The sequence below is a fragment of the Pinus tabuliformis genome, chromosome 1_2 (assembly GCF_031772625.1).
Source record: "Pinus tabuliformis cultivar Carrire ecotype Pingquan chromosome 1_2, CPIR1, whole genome shotgun sequence".
NCBI classification, from domain to species: domain Eukaryota; kingdom Viridiplantae; phylum Streptophyta; class Pinopsida; order Pinales; family Pinaceae; genus Pinus; species Pinus tabuliformis.
In genome coordinates, this window is record NC_142298.1 from 976,761,612 (window position 1) to 976,778,779 (window position 17,168).

At 38.4% G+C, this 17,168-nt stretch overlaps 1 non-coding gene across 1 annotated transcript; it reads right to left on the reverse strand.

Moving 5' to 3' along the window:
• Positions 1-1,367: 1,367 nt before the first annotated feature.
• Positions 1,368-1,439, reverse strand: TRNAT-GGU (transfer RNA threonine (anticodon GGU)). Its single transcript has one exon. It is a non-coding gene; the product is annotated as a tRNA-Thr (tRNA).
• Positions 1,440-17,168: the final 15,729 nt, after the last annotated feature.

Sequence of the window (17,168 nt, forward strand, 5' to 3'; positions counted from 1 at the left end):
ATTTGTGGTGTTCATCAAACTCCTTAAATGATGATTCGGTTAGACTCCGTCTTTTCCAAAGAACACTTACTAGTCTGGCTGCTAAATGGTACATTGAGTTACCAAGAGCTTCTTTCGACAACTTTACGACTTTAGCTACTACATTTCTGACCCACTTCCAGTTACCTATTAGATACGATACTGGAACGGAACTCCTAACCAACTTTAAACAGACTACTGCTACCCATATATCAGGTCATATTCATGAGTGGCGACGTCGTCTTTGAATGGTTAAGACATATGTTCCCGATCAGATTTTAGCTAAGTGGTTCATAAAATCCTTGTTGCCATCAATCACTGAGGATGTGGCAAAAGCTTGAGTTGTCACAGAAGAGCAAGTAATTGCTCATGCCCAATACTTCGATTTGATTTACACATAATCTGGCATGCTCTACAAAAAAATTCCCAATGCACCTCGACGAGCTTTCACTGTTCCCCCTCCTCCACAATCGAGTAAGGACTCTCATGCCGGTGATGGTGTGATCGATTCTTCGAGCACGCAAATGGCAGGAAGACCATCTGGTCAAACTTTTGCCATTACCAATCAAACTACCAATGCATCAGAAAATACTCTTACTTCCGAAATTAATGTCGTGTCATCTAACAAAGGCAAAAATCAAAAGCAACCAGGAGGCAAGAAAAAGGGGGAAAACAAAAAGAAACAAGATAATTCCCCTCAAGAGAAATCATCTGATTCCTCTACTTTGACAAGGAAACCTTGTTATCCATGTCTAATCTATAATGACGAGCATTTTACAAGAGATTGTCCACACCGCTCAGAGGTCTCTAAACTTTTAAAGACTTCAAACACATCTGCAGTGTTGATTGATCTATTTCCAAACCTGGAGACACATTTGGTTGCGACAGACCATGCTTCCACATCCCAAGTACTCATGTTATCCATCACAAAGCCACAAAACGAAGCTTTGGTGTCAACAAGAAACAAAGATTATGGAAATCCACTGTCATCGTCGAATAATCAGGCCACTGATCAACCTAATCCTTCGACTTCGACTTCATCTGAAAATATTCCACCTATTGTACCAGAATTGACAATAAAACCACCAAAGGGAGTTGTGCATAAATCGACATTTAACCCTCGGGCTCGAGCAACTCAGAACTATAACATAGTGGAAGATCTTGCTCAATCACCTTCTATTATGTTGACACTCAAGGTGTTACAAAATTGTCCCTCCCAGAAGCTGGCTTTACTGTTAGCAATAGGCGGAGTAGATCCTATGGATTCTAATCTTGTGGTTTTTAACCATGTGAAATGATCATACGATGAGAAATGGACACCCGAGCCTTCTTTCTTTGTGGGAAACATGAGCCCTTTATCGGACTTGAACCGATGACTTACGCCTTACCATGGCGTTACTCTACCGCTGAGTTAAAAGGGCCCCCTCATCATATATGAATGAGTGAGTCTACTATGGTAGATATACACCACAGTTACCGGTGCAGTTAGCTTTCCGAATTTAAGTAAAAGCTCTCAATAAGAATGTTCACTGAACTATTATTGATGAGGGGGCATCTACTTGCATTATGTCAATGAGCTGCTGGAAAACACTCGGTTCGTCATCATTGTCACGATCACCAACCACATTAAAAGCTTTTGATGGAAGAACATATACTCCTTGTGGGATTTTGAGTAACCTGCAAATCGAACTAGGGGGGAAAGCAGTTACCGTTGAAGTTGAGGTAGTTGATGGACCCCTCGATTATAAAATTTTACTAGGAAGGCCATGGGTATATGGTATGGCTGTTGTGGTTTCCATGTACTTTCGTACTATTGCATTCCCTCATAAGGGTGGAATCACAGTCATTGATCAGCTAGCCTTCTTTGCCAATAGTTAACAGGCTACAGGAAGCATTCCGTTGGTACACGGACCCTTGCTGTCACTTCAAAGTGTTGGAGTAGGTCTCTTTAAAGATCCTTCCGTAATGGGTACTTTTACACTACTGTCACCATCTGGTTTGGCAGAAGTGGCAAGAGTAGAGATTTGCAACATGATTTCCTCCACCTCATCTGATTTAAGGAGGATTACCAAAAATTTTGAAGTTGATAGTAATATTGAGGTAATGCCGCTATGCCCCATTGAATTAGCATAGCAATCACTTTTTGGGGCTTGTGCGGCAAATCCAAATCCGCATTCACCAATTGTATGGGTAGAACGTTCGTTAGAATATGGTACTTCTTTGGATCCTTTCTCACGTATACATTCTACGGATGAAGGAATCGTCCAATCAATGATGATAGGAGAAGAACCTTGGGAAGATTATCATCATCATTCCCATCTTCTAGATGACATCGAAGATTATTCAAATGAACTAAACCACCCTTCAGTTGTTGATTTCCTTTCGAATTCAGTTTTCATAGACATATTAGAATCTGAGCGAAACCTATCAAATATTGAAGAAACGATTTCTATTAATATTTCGACCAAGCCTGATATTATAGAGAACATTCATGTTGGCAAATTGTGTTCTCCATCAGAACTCAATAATTGTCGTACTCTCTTTCGTGAATTTAGAGATATATTTGCATGGTCTTACGAGGAGATGTCAGGCATTGACTCTACTATTGTTGAACACGAAATCAAAATGTACCCAGATGTCAAGCCAGTTCGACAGCGGCTTCGACCTGTTCACCCAAAGAAAGCCGCTACAATTAAAGCAGAAGTTGAAAAACTTTTGCGGGCTAGTTTTATTTACCCTGTACCTCTTACTAACTATGTTTCCAACCTTGTTCCTGTTATGAAGAAACAAGGGACAATTCGAGTGTGCATCGATTATAGGGATGTAAAGGACAAGTATCCTACTCCTTTTATCGACCAGATTATTGACGAATGTGTCGGATGCGAAATATTCTCATTTATGGATGGATTTTCCAGCTACAATCAATTCAATATCCGCCCACAGGACCAATTGAAAGCAGCTTTTATTTGTCCATGGGTCACATTCGTCTATAGGAAACTCCCATTCGGTTTGAAAAATGCAGGGGCCACATTTCAGAGGGAAATGAATTATGCCTTCCATGACATCAAGCACATTTTTCAACCTTACCTTGATGATTTACCAGCTCATTCACGAAAGTGGACTGATCACCCACAACATTTGAGAGCAATATTTTTACGGTGCTGACACTACAAGATACGACTCAATCCGCACAAATGTGTGTTTTGTGTTGGTTCTAGTCGATTGCTCGGATTTGTAGTGTATAGAGAAGGGATTCGACTTGATCCATTAAAGGTTCAGGCAATTTTGGATTTTCCTCCACCTTCAAGTCTTTTACAGTTACAAAGACTCCAAGGGAAAGAAAACTTTCTGAGGAGGTTCATTCCTAATTACGCTGAGATGGCTAAAGGTTTTACACATCTTTTGAAAAAGGAGATACCCTTCCATTGGGATTAGGTTGCGCAAGCTTCCTTTGATGCTCTTAAAGATACCTTGATTAGAGCTTCATTAATATATTCTCCAAATTACCAAAACGACTATTACCTGTATCTCGCCGTTGCAGATACAACCATTGGCATGGTTTTAGTCCAAGAAGAAAATGGGATTGAACATCTGATTTATTACTTAAGCCGAAATCTCAACGATACAGAAAGTAAGTACTCTTTTGTCGAAAAACTAGCTTTGGCAGTTGTGCAAGCTATTCAAAGATTTTGCCATTGCATCCTGCTACGAAAAACAACTGTCATTTCGGATTTCAACCCTATGACATACATTTTGTCATGTCAATTGCTAGGGGGAAAATACTCAAAATGTATAGTTATTTTACAGGAATTTGATTTGGAATTCATCAAGTTCAAATCAAAGAAATCTCTAGTTTTCGCAGAGTTACTTTGTGATCTTCCCTCGACCTCCATTGATTCGACATTTGAACCATCAATTTTGTATGGGTCTCTATTTCTAATATTGTCATCTGACGTGTGGTATGGAGATATATTGATCTATCCCCAGACCCAAACTTTTCGGTCGAATACCTCTCACTCGCAACAACGACGTAGGCGATACCAAGCCAAAGATTATCTGATCATTGGCAACACTCTTTATCATTGTGGTATCGATACGGTTTTTGTTGTAGCTCTAACCCATAAATATTATAGATCTAACCCGGAATATATGAGAAATAACAAATATACCCAATAATAACAAGATCAAAATAAATGGAAATGCTTCTTTATTGTCAAACCCTTAAGGTAGGGCAACACCATATATTCACTCCTTAAGGAAGGAGAACACTCCACAAGCCATATGCCTGTTCATACAATATTCCTTCACTATCTCCCATGTGGAGTCTCTAGCCTCTATATAGGCCTCATACATACAATACCATGGATCATTACCATGGTTCCCTCATACCATCAACTAATACCATGAGCCCATTACATTATTATTAACTACTTGTGGTCCCTTACATGACATGGGTTAACCACCTTATTTATTACTATGGCCCATCCCATTATTACATTATTACCTTGGGTACCTCCCTTGGTACCCCATATTATCCCCCCTAGGTATATAACATTCCACCCCCCTAAGCATGTTTCGTCCCCGAAACATGGGAAGAACACAAATAATAAGATCTACTCAAAAGAGTAGTCCACTGATACCATGCACGTGCATCTAGCCATCCAAGAGAAAGGTGAACCCTCGATCTCGCTGGTGCCTCGCTCGCTTGAGATGGAAGTCGACTGTGGTAGCTCTTCTGTGTGGATGTGTAGTAGGTGGATCTTCGTTCCTCTCGATCTGTCATGCGGGGGTTGGTGTCCATGTGGCTAATTAGTTTCCATCTTGATGGTTGTCTTGCAGGGTGATGTGGGTGATGATATGTTGAAGTTTTAACCCACGATGGCTTTTTATTTACTTCACCCTGTTGTGGTGCCTGTTGTGATGTCTTCTTTTTCAATATGACTTCAACCACTGAGCCCTCCTCTGATGTATCATCACCTGTAACCTTTTCTTCTTTAGTCTCTGTTTGTGTTTGATTATTGATCATCAAAGGCTCATCATCTGATATGTCAGTCCCTGGAACATCTTCCGCTTCAGCCTCCATGTGCTCTACCTGCTTATTGATGGAAATATCCTGTAATGTAATTTTCTTCTTTTTATACCAGAGCTTCAGGAATTTCTTCTGCACATTAATATTTATAGTACCCACGGATTCCATCCAAGGATATCCCAAAACAACATCCATATTATCCATCTCTAAAGCATAAAAATCACCATGCAACACATATTTATCCATAGAAATCTTCAAATCCTTGTACACTTGAACATCCTCATTATCAACTTATGCAGTTTCAATGTGTTTTGTTGGAACTTGCAATCTTTTTGCCAAATTAACACTTATAAGATTTTGCTTGCAACTAGGATTTATAGTCACAACGATTTTCTCCTTCTGAATCAATCCATGAACCTGCAATAAGAAAGCATCAGTAGAAAATAACCCTTTAGGTTCTATGGTTTCCTTCTTTTATGTAAAAATAATCTCTTTGCTAGGCAAAGTGTCTGTCTGTGTGAGCTTATCAACAAGAATAGTTTTTCGGCCAAAGAGGTCCATAATAGCTTTTGTAAACATGTCCCAAGTCCAAAACCTTCTATTGGAACATTGATGCTCTTGCCACCATTGTCGTCTTTCATAGTCCAAGTACATGCTTCCCACCATAAGCTGAGTCTCATTATCATAAATGTGATTCCGATGGAAACACTGCTCCATTTGCGCTATCCATCTAGCTAGATGAGAGCCATCAAATTTATACAAGTCCCTCAAACTCCGATCTAGGCCCGTCATCACAAAAAATATTGGCGAAAAATTGAATTGGTCACAATTCCATCAATATTGCTCAGAATCCCTATTATAACCTGTTTTTAGAAATGGAACAATCATTCTGCATCTGCCCATGTGGTGGAAATCTTGATCCCGACACTTGAAATTTCAGATCTGTGTTGCAACTCTTCCGCCATCACCAAAATTTCTGCAAAAAAGAGCTGATTTTAAATCAGCGATATCTCCCTCATCCGGACTCCGATTCGACTGATTTTTTTTTTGAAATTAGGTGTTTTTTCACAAAGATTCTAGATCTACAATTAGATCTTGCAGATATTGCACCAGTACATCCAGATCTGTGCCGCAAACTCGCTGCCCCGAAAAATTGTCTGTAACCCCACTAATTTTTAGATCAGCGATATCTCCTTCATTCGGACTCCGATTCAACCAATTTTTTTTTTGAAATCGACTATTTTTTCACAAAGAATCCAGATCTACAATTAGATTTTGCAGATCTTGCACCAAAATGTATAGATATGATCTGCAAACTTGCCACCTCGAAATCCTGCAAAAGATTAAAAAAAAAAATTCCACTTTTGTGCCCAAGAAAGTGCTCTGATACCAATTGTTGTAGCTCTGATACCACTTGTTGTAGCTCCAATACCAATTGTTGTAGATCTAACCCAAAAATATATGATAGTAAAAAATTTCTCCACTTTGGTGCCCAAGAAAGTGCTCTGATACCACTTGTTGTAGCTCTGATACCAATTGTTGTAGATCCGATATGAAATAGATCTGATACCAATTGTTGTAGATCTAACCCAGAAATATATGATAATGGTATCAGAGCTCCGATACCACTCGTTGTAGCTCTAACCCAGAAATATTATAGATCTGACCCGGAATATATGAGAAATAACAAATATACCCAATAATAACAAGATCAAAATAAATGGAAATGCTTCTTTATTGTCAAACCCTTAAGGTAGGGCAACACCATACATTCACTCCTTAAGGAAGGAGAACACTCCACAAGCCATATGCATGTTCATACAATATTCCTTCACTATCTCCCATGTGGAGTCTCTAGCCTCTATATAGGCCTCATACATACAATACCATGGATCATTACCATGGTTCCCTCATATCATCAACTAATACCATGAGCCCATTACATTATTATTAACTACTTGTGGTCCCTTACATGACATGGGTTAACCACCTTATTTATTACTATGGCCCATCCCATTATTACATTATTACCTTGGGTACCTCCCTTGGTACCCCATATTATCCCCCCTAGGTATATAATAGTTTTATGGAGGTGCCTTACGCATGAGGAAGTCGAGAAAGCATTGGATGATTTCCATTCAGGTTCCTGTGGTGGACACTTATCTGGACATGCAACTGCGCAAAGAATTCTCTGTGCTAGTTACTTCTGGCCAACTATATTCAAAGATTGTATTATTGTTGTCAGAAGCTGTCACGCATGCCAGATATATGACCAAAAAACCAGATTACCACCTACACCATTGCATCTAGTCATTGTTGTTGTCCCATTCGCCAAATAGGGCATTGACTTTATGACATTTAACCCCACCTCGGCCAGGGGGCATGGGTATATTATAGTCATCGTTGACTATTTTACCAAATGGGCTGAGGCAATGCCAACATTGAACAACAGTGGCGAAACGACTGCTCTTTTATTTTTTAACCATGTGGTTGCCTGATTTGGTGTACCACGAGCCATTGTTACAGATCATGGGTTGCATTTTCGCAACCACATGATGGTTGAGCTAAGTTAGGACTGTCACATGATAGTTCTACCCCTTATTACCCACAAGCGAATGGACAAGTTGAGACTATCAACAAAGTCCTAAAGCGGATGTTGCAGAGAATGATAGGGGTTCATAAGCGAAACTAGCACTTAATCCTATACTCTGCCTTGTGGGCATATCGAACCTCGATGAGAAATGCAACTGGATTCACACCCTTTCATTTAGTGTATGGTTTGGAAGCAATCTTACCGATACAATGCGAAATTTCATCGCTCAAACTCGCGATTGACCTGTTACGAGACACTTCTGAAGAAGAAGCACATTTCTTGGAATTAATCCATCTGGATGAAACCTGTCGCAATGCCTCATTGGCTAACGAAGCACATAAGAAACGTATTAAGGCGCAATATGATAGAAATGTCAAGCCTCGTATCTTCTCAGAAGGAGACTTGGTCTTTTTTTACGATCAGGAAGCTGATAAACTTGGAGTAGGGAAATTCGAACCAATGTGGATGGGTCCTTACATTGTCAAGCGTGTTCTGGAAAAATGTGCCTACAAGTTAGTAGATTATGATGGGATTCCATTGTCGCAGCCTTGAAACGGGCTGTACCTCAAATGTTACTATGCTTGATTAAGTGTAGTAAAACTCATTGTATATATATGCTTTCATTGCATGTGTGTTTGTATCTTTTAGATATTTCTATCTGATTAGTAATCCGCTTTGCATTTTTTGCAGATGTCAAAGTCTTCAAAATCTTTTGTTAGTTACGCCAATGATGCTAGTCGTACTATGCAGAACTTGTCTTCTGCAGCATGGGCTATTTTTGCTCCAAGTGGCGAATTAGTGAGTTTCCAAGGGATTTGTATCATTCGATCGACGAACAACATTGCTGAGTATAGCGCGTTGATTGAACTACTCTCTAATGCCATTTCACTTGGCATTCGCTGAATCATCGTTAGGCTAGACTCGCAACTCGTTGTACTACAACTAACAAACATTTATACTGTCTGAAATCCAACAATTTTTTGTATGTTCCTTAGAGTTCGTATTTTGGAAAGACATTTTGAACACATTCAATACCAACATATTTCCAGAAATCTTAACACATTAATTGATTCTCTAGCAAATTATGTGTTAAATATACATTTGCGACACCTGTAAAAGTAATCTTTTCAATTCACATCATCAATTGAATAGGATTGCATATAACTGTAGAAAACTCTGAAAGTAAAATAGACAGGTGTTTTAAAAGTTTTTACAAAATTTGTGTCCAAGACACGTTTGGTCATATGACCCAAAAACTCAAAATGCATGCAAAACATCCTAAGTATATCTAGTGGTGCTCATGGTAACAGGTCATAGCATGTGCTATCATGTGCAAAAGCCTCGCCGAGTGGCTAGGAACACCAATAGTGTGACGTTACAACCTCATACGTAACTCCTCGATCCAGACATCCAGAATACCAAGGGTTAATCCCTCTATGTGATCATACAACTCTGTTAAGGTCTTGGCCAAATCCAAGTCCTGGAGAACTGCTCTCCCGATGTTTCTCTGCACTGGCCCACCTGCAACCTATTCGTGTCCCACAGGTCAAATAGTACGCACATCTGCATGCATAAGAGTAATTTTAGTTTAGTATTGGAAACATTAAAAAACACAAAAAATATGTAGAAACTTGAAAAATAAAAAAACACTTTGGTCAAACAACTTACCCATAGCACCCCATTGTGCTCCAACTAGTAGAATCAAATATGGATCTTTGCAGAAATCCATCCCTAAGTATGGATGCTCCTTGATGACGAGATGTTGTCGCTCGAGCCAACTAAAGAATGCAGTCAAAAAGATGATTGTTGACTGACCCGCATGACAAGCCATCAACTCAACTCACCTCTACACATGTGGATCTCTAGGACCAGCTACACACAGTGATACATGTTGTGGTTGCATCAATGGGATTCTCTCTAGGGTAAAAGAAATTAAGATCGAACCATAGCAGAAATTCTTCATCTTACCACTTTTTACCTTATTCAATGGTTCATTCAATGAAGAAAGTACAGCCTTGCACTAGTTGAAAACTTTTGGCTCTAGACACTCCAGTGCATACTGCATATAAGATCTGTTAGCCAGATGTAGTGTCACACTACCAGCCAATTTTGCGATTGTGAAGAGGATTGTGAAGGGCACCTCACCTCGACAGTCTGGTAAGAAAGTAAATATCATCAATGGTAATAGGGACCATCTTATCCCTAATGTGAAAAGTCTATTCTGTCGGATCCCATGCACGAACAAGGAACTGCAGTAGTTCTATTTGTTGCCTCATTCCGGACAACTTAAATATTTGAGTAACCCGTAGTTTTTGAGGGGCTCAACTGTACCCAGATTGTTTAGGGAAACCATGTATTGTTATTCATGCTCTCTATCTCGCCATGTAATCGACATTCTGATCCGATGAAATCCTGAAACACAATCTTAAGCTTAATTAGGATCCTTTCCATGCAAAAAATGGAACAAATTTTGGAGCAAACAGCTAAAACAAACTTGGGAAACTCTCCCAGCACAGCTCATGCACAGAGACAGTGTGTTGCAGAGCATGCAACCCTTTATCTGGGTGCTCTTAAGCGTAGTTTTCGATGTGAAAGCCTGCGCTGATCCCAGGGAAAAAAAAATGAAACCCCAAGGGCCCCAAAAAACCCTAAAACTTTCATGAAATGACAAAATAATGACTTGAAAAGAAAGTAGAGAGGTTTAGATCCTACCCGGTCCGGACGAATCGAGAAATGGTCCGCAAAATCTCTCGCAATCAGCTGGTGAAGATCGAGGTGAAAACTAAGCTCAGAGCACAACACTGAATGCTAAGTTCCAAATGGTAAAAATGTCATGGTAAAAACTTGTTTTATGTTTATTTCATGTTAATTAATCGAGCAAACATTAATATTTACCTATTTTTTGCCTATGAAATAGATATTTTTAATCCATCTGGTGGTGTTTTGAGCAGGTTTTGCAACTGACTTACAGAATTCAACGTGCTCGATTGTAAATTGTACTTTTGACCACAGAGCACACTTTTATCTCTTTTTCAAGCTCTGTTAAAAATGAAAAAGGAACCCCCTTGGAGTCCTCTTTAAGCTCTTTTCATAATCTCTAAACATGAAAAGATTGTCGAGCGCTTGTCCTTCCCATCCCGTTAACGGATTGGAAACGATATCTCTCTTATATTATTTAACGCTTTTTCGGGCTTGAGAGATTAATTTACAAAAAAGAACTTGTGGAGTTTTCTTTGTGTCCCTTTTCAAACTCTCAAAACATGAAAAGGACCAAGTTATCTTTGTCGTTAAACTCATTAAAACATCAAATAGTGATGGATTTGCCCAAAGGGTGAAATTATACAACAAGCATATGTTATCCTCCTCAAGCTTGATAAAAATAAAGAGGCACTGGTTAGCAATGACTGGGGAAAATGGGAAAAAGGGGAAAACCACTTTATGGTAGCAGGTTGCTCTTGATCATGACACTTTCACTACATCACCGTGACTATCTAGGTTGGGTTATTAGCTTGATGGTTATCACACCATTGGTCTGTCATACCATCCATAACTTTTTTTTGGGTCAATGCTACCAATTCATTTCAGTGTCGCCGACATGTTCAAGAGAAGTCATTCTGTCAAAATTCATCCTTTGCAATACCATAAACCTTCATTTTCATGACTGCCATTCCTGAAACTTGTGTCGACAGTTAAATTCCATCTCTAAAATCCTACACTCATTTCGTGTCGTTGATGTGGGATACATCAAGGCCCTCCTGCGACGAGTCACTTCTTGTCGACATCAGCACATTATCCAAGAATTTGACTTAGAAACACCCTTCCAGTACCTTGAGGCTTGCATGCATCAATGGTAGGTTTCTTGCTTCCAGCGATAGGCATACATCAGTGGCATTCGACTGAAATATTTTGTATGGTGTTCGACATCAAATCATCCATTCACACCATGCAAAATGTATTGCAATACCTTGAGGATCATTATCATTATCGGTGATTTCTCTCGCATATGTTAACAGCTTACATCATTGGGTTATAATCAGATGGTGTCTTCCCATGTTCGACTTCAGATCACATATTCACATGGTTAGACTCGTACTTGAGTGAACGATTGAACGAGATAGAAGACCCCAGATCTAGTTTCATCCATCCGGGCTGCGATTTCAGGAGTACTAAATCATATGTACAATGGCTTTACATTGATGGTCATTTTGATCATGGGTCTGTATTTGTAGACGATTGTTTATATACATGTCATGAAAGTTTATGGGTTGAGCATGGGTATGCCTTCCCTCAGCAATTCATGTAAAATCACATATCATGATATATTTATTGTAATTGATGCAGGTCACCTTCCACTTCGATACCTCCTCGTCACATCGTAAAGCATTTCATTCGACATTGGCATTTTTTCAACTTCATGCTTTAGGGGGCAGTTGTTACAGATCCATTTGGGCACATCAAATCCCAACATCCAGATCAGTGTTTTAGGGCTCATCAAACCCTAATTTCAGTTGCTTCATGCCCTAAACAAGTCACCCCTTTGAATGACTCCTTCCCAGACAGTTTCACGGATCGAAGACATCTAGAAATAGCCTTTAGAGGGACTAGCACAGGTAAGCCCTTGTAAAGGTGCGCTACAGAGCAGTTGAGTCCATTGCCAGGGTGCTCTGCAGAGAACCTAGGCTGCCTTTCACCTGTGTTGGGCGAGAATGAGTGAAATTCACATAGGGTTTAGGGAATATTCTTATCTTTTGGAGTCATCTAGAAGGTTCCCTCACTTATCAACTCCTATGAGCTCGAAAATGGATGAGGAATGAGTTAAGGTGCATCCTATCCTCTCATCCCTTCCTCCATGGAACTAATTCTAAGTATGGAAGGCCATTCAATGCCACCATTTATGAAAAAACCTCCTTCATCTTCCTATAATTTGACCACTCATCTAAATGATCAGGGGCTGGATTATGTTGAATTGTAAGGAGATAATTCTGCTATGATATTTGGCTTTAAGTATTGTAATGCTACAGGTTTGTCATGCTTTTGATGTGATGTGGATGGGATCCAAGCTGGAGGAATGGCTTTGAATCAGACACCAATGGTTGTAATTCCTTCTTATATCTAATAAAGTGTTTGAACCTTTTTCCCATATGTTTGTATTGTTTCATAATGCTTATATGCATGAATTGTATCTAATTCCTTTCACTTATATTCAATAGATCGTATGCTTTGATCAATTCTTTTTTTTCTATTGTGTTTGCAAGGTATTTCTCAAGCATATTAAGTACGAGAAGGAGTGACAGAACCGATACAAGGGAGACGAGAGGAAAGCGGAACTACAAGTAGGTTTTCTTATCTTCTCACCTTATCTATTGCTTATAGGAAAAGTCTAAAACACTTTAAACTGTTGTTCTAGATATAGCTACTTATCTAGGGAATTAGTATTTATCCGTAGATACCAAATTCTCCAAAACACCTACATCCATTTTAATTTGTTTAATTGAAGGTCCACAAGGTCAAATGTAGGTTGTAGGAAACAACCCCCCAATACCAAGCACGTTTCAGTACAAAAATGTTGAAACACTCTTAAAACATATTTTAGGTGTCATAAAGTACATTAGGTTAAACATACAACGTGTATCAGTAGTGCATGTGGCCCGAACACAAATTATTTTTAAAAAACATATAATAATAATAATCTATGAGTGGGGCAGCCTAATATTCAACCCTAGGGCCCTACTAATGTTATGTAATTAATGGTAATGTTAATAATATTCTATGTAATTAATAGTAATTTTAAAATTATTAAAATAAAAGGACATCCTTTTACTTAAATTTTTAACATTACCATTAATTGTTTCAAGATGTTTGAGAGTGGTTCCAACCAAATGGGATTTCATATGGAGAAAGTAGAATTTTAGATCCAACTCAAAATCTAACAAACTTAACAATTTTTAGGATTTTTGGATTAGGGGGATTGAATGTTTCCATTGGATTTTGTCATGTATGAGGGTATGAAACTAACATTTATTCAAAATAACCAAGCCCTCTATGTACCTTGATGTTAGCAACATTTATTGTTGAACTCCTTTATCATGACCCTAGTAAAAATGTACCCATTATTCAATCAAAATATGGATTTGACATGTTAAACTTTGTATATCTTATTTTAATGCTTAGAGGTTGGTATTGATGATGAAGACCCAACTATAGGTAATGATTTCAATGATATGTTGGGAAAAATACTAAGAGGGGATGTGAATCAGTATTTACACTTTCAAAGTAATGATTTTCTTTTCAAACTGTATACGCTATTTTACAAAAGCGTTAATCATCGTATGTTTGCACCTTTAAAGAATGAAACCAACGTATAGACAACGAACTTTGATAAACAACTAATTCTTTTTCTTAAATCAGAGTGTGCTGCATTAAGCAGTAAAACAGATGTAGTAAAAACTACTTACAACAGATGCAGTAAAAACAGAGTAAATCAACACACATAAGCAACACACATGAACACCAGGATTTTTCAGGTGGAAACCCAATGTGGGAAAAAACCACCACTGTTGTCATCTTAGTATTCAATCTTCTTATAATAGAAGTGTTTACAAGTTTTGTACTGGTGCAAACTTTTCTAGTACGCAAGTATCTACCCACTGAAGGCTATAACTTTCACTCATTTTCCATCTTCTAATGGAAGGGAGCTCCAACCCCCTAGCAATTGTATTGGTTGTTATGTTTACCAGTACGTAGGCATCGGCCTACTCAAGGCTACTACCTTCACTTTTCCTCCAGGGACCATGTTTCATAAATTTTCATACTGGATGCTTCTGGTACACATCAACACAATATGAAGGCCACGTTTCATCAAATTTTCATACTGGGCCCATCAGAAACATTGCAGCTCAAAATCAATCACAACTGTAATAACTGCATCTACCAACAATCAGTCAATCTAAATAGTCAGATCATTGTCACCAGAACTTATACTTGAACCTAGAACACTGCATCAACAACCAGAACAAACTACAACCTCAAAAATCATGTCATAATGTATACTCTACTTCAATGAAGCAAACCTGCATGTATACGCTACTTCATTTAGCCCAACCTGCCTATAACTCTAAAAATACTGAATCATAAAACTTATGAACCAAAAACTGTACCAACCAGTAACATTCTGAAGATCTACTGTCAAATTACAAAGTTCTAAACAAACAGCAGCAAAGATCACCCTTCTCACTTAATCAATCAATCAATCAGACTCAATCTCCTTATACGGTCAATTCTAATGAAGACATCATTGGCAGACAGCAGTAAAACAGCAGCACTGATCATATAGATCAGTCATCTCTGAACAACATGCTTTTCTTCTGCATACACTACTCGGAAATGTCGAACCAATGTGTATACACGCCTTTAACAAGGTGAACTAGCGTATAGATCTGCAAATAATAGCTTATTACTTCGTAGCTATTCCAAACTCCAGACATACCTATATTATAACACATAAAAGATAAAACATGCGTTAGGATTCAGATCTAGCCCATCCATCGTCAGATCATACAATGATAAGTCATTTCAAGTCTCATGATCTTGATCCAACATTGTATCCAAGGGTGCACTAGATATTTTAGATCTATATCATGACCATAGCCCTTACAACATAAAATATACTTCAGATAGAAGTATTCATGAAAAAACCTTTTTATTTGCACACCTATCCCTTTGATCTTCTCCTCCCTATATAGTTTTAGCCTTTCTCAATACCTCGGATCAAAACAATGCTTAGAACCTATGGTATTCTTGGACAAGATCAAATAATTGTTACTCTGCTCAATATTGTGGGCTAATACCATGGTATGGACCCTTGGTATCATTAATCTTAATTTTGCATCCCACATGCGTTTTTCCGCTTGTGAAAGTGCATGCATACGTATACGCTACTTTTGTTCTGTGAACCTGCTTGTATATGCTACTTGGACTAGTTGAACCAGTGTATACCACTTAATGCAACTTAAAACATTATTTTTCTTCATTGGCTTGATTCTGATCTAAAATCCTTTGTCCCATCATCATGTTCTTTTGTTCCATTACCCTGTTATCTCTAAATTGATCTGTTACAATGTGAGTTTCCCTTTATCAAATATGATTTGACTTGTGAGTGGGTTTCCATCAAGGACAACACATGTATCATAGTGCCAACAATCTCCCCCTTTAGACTTGATCGCAACCATGTTGGTATTGATCACTTGAAGCTGTAGAAATTGTTAGATATATCAAGCAACACCAAGATACTCTCCCCCTTTAATCAAGGGCAAAGGGCAGACCAAGGTATTCTCCCCCTAAGCACATGCTGAGATGCACTATACTGACCATGCTCCCCCTGAGCATATGCAGAGTCGGAAGAAATATTTTTGAAGAATAGCATGACTCTATAACTCAACTATGTGAGTATGACCTTCCTATCACCAAAGACTCAATACATACATCAATCGTCCAACCAAGTGTGGATATACCAAATGTTCATACATGTATGAAAAATTACAATTATTACATCATCATTCCCATGCATAGTGGGAGTGAAAATTACATCATATATCCAAAAGGATTCATTCATAATAGACTATGACAGAAGGAGACACATTATTACACCATAGGTCTTTACATGACCTTTACAACAAATGATATGGATATCTGAGACCATAGCTGAATTCAACAAACATGATGCCAAAAATGCAAAAAAAACTTGAACGCTAATGCTCCCCCTAAACCTGTGCTACCTATGCATTTTCAACAATTCATTCACCAAGGCATCTTCATCAATCTAATAAATAGTAATGAACAAAGCATATCAACATATTGTAACCATCAATATCAGACTGAACACCCATGTCAGAAATTGATTTTGAGTCTGACCCATTTTTTTTCTATCAGGAAAACACATACGCTACTGCAGCCACAAAAACTCGCATATATACGTCACTCTGCTTCATGAAACCCACGTATAGGAAACATTCCTCTGAAACTGGTTTTAGCAGTAGCATGAGGCAAAAACAACTCCCATATTTTGTCTAAGATTTTCAAATGCTTCTCCGGGAAGAGGTTTGGTAAATATATCAGCAACCAGTTCTTTGGAGGGAACATACTCCAATTTAACCTTTTGTTCAAGCACTTGTTCTCGTAGAAAGTGGTACTTAATGGGTATGTGCTTGGTCTTGGAATGCATGATAGGATTTTTCAAAATACTAATAGCACTTGTATTATCACATAGAATGGAGATGGGTTGAGAACATGTGATTTGAATATCTTGTAATGTTTGCATGATCGAGAGAAGTTGTGTGCAGCAAGATGCAGCAGCCACATATTCTGCGTCAACTATAGATAAGACAATCAAAATTTGTTTCTTGCTGAACCAAGATACTAATCATGATCCCATATAGAATGCACCTCAACTAGTGCTTTTTCGGTCATCAACATTTCCAACCCAATCCGCATATGTATATGCATGAAGAGTGAGATCTATATTGGTAGGAT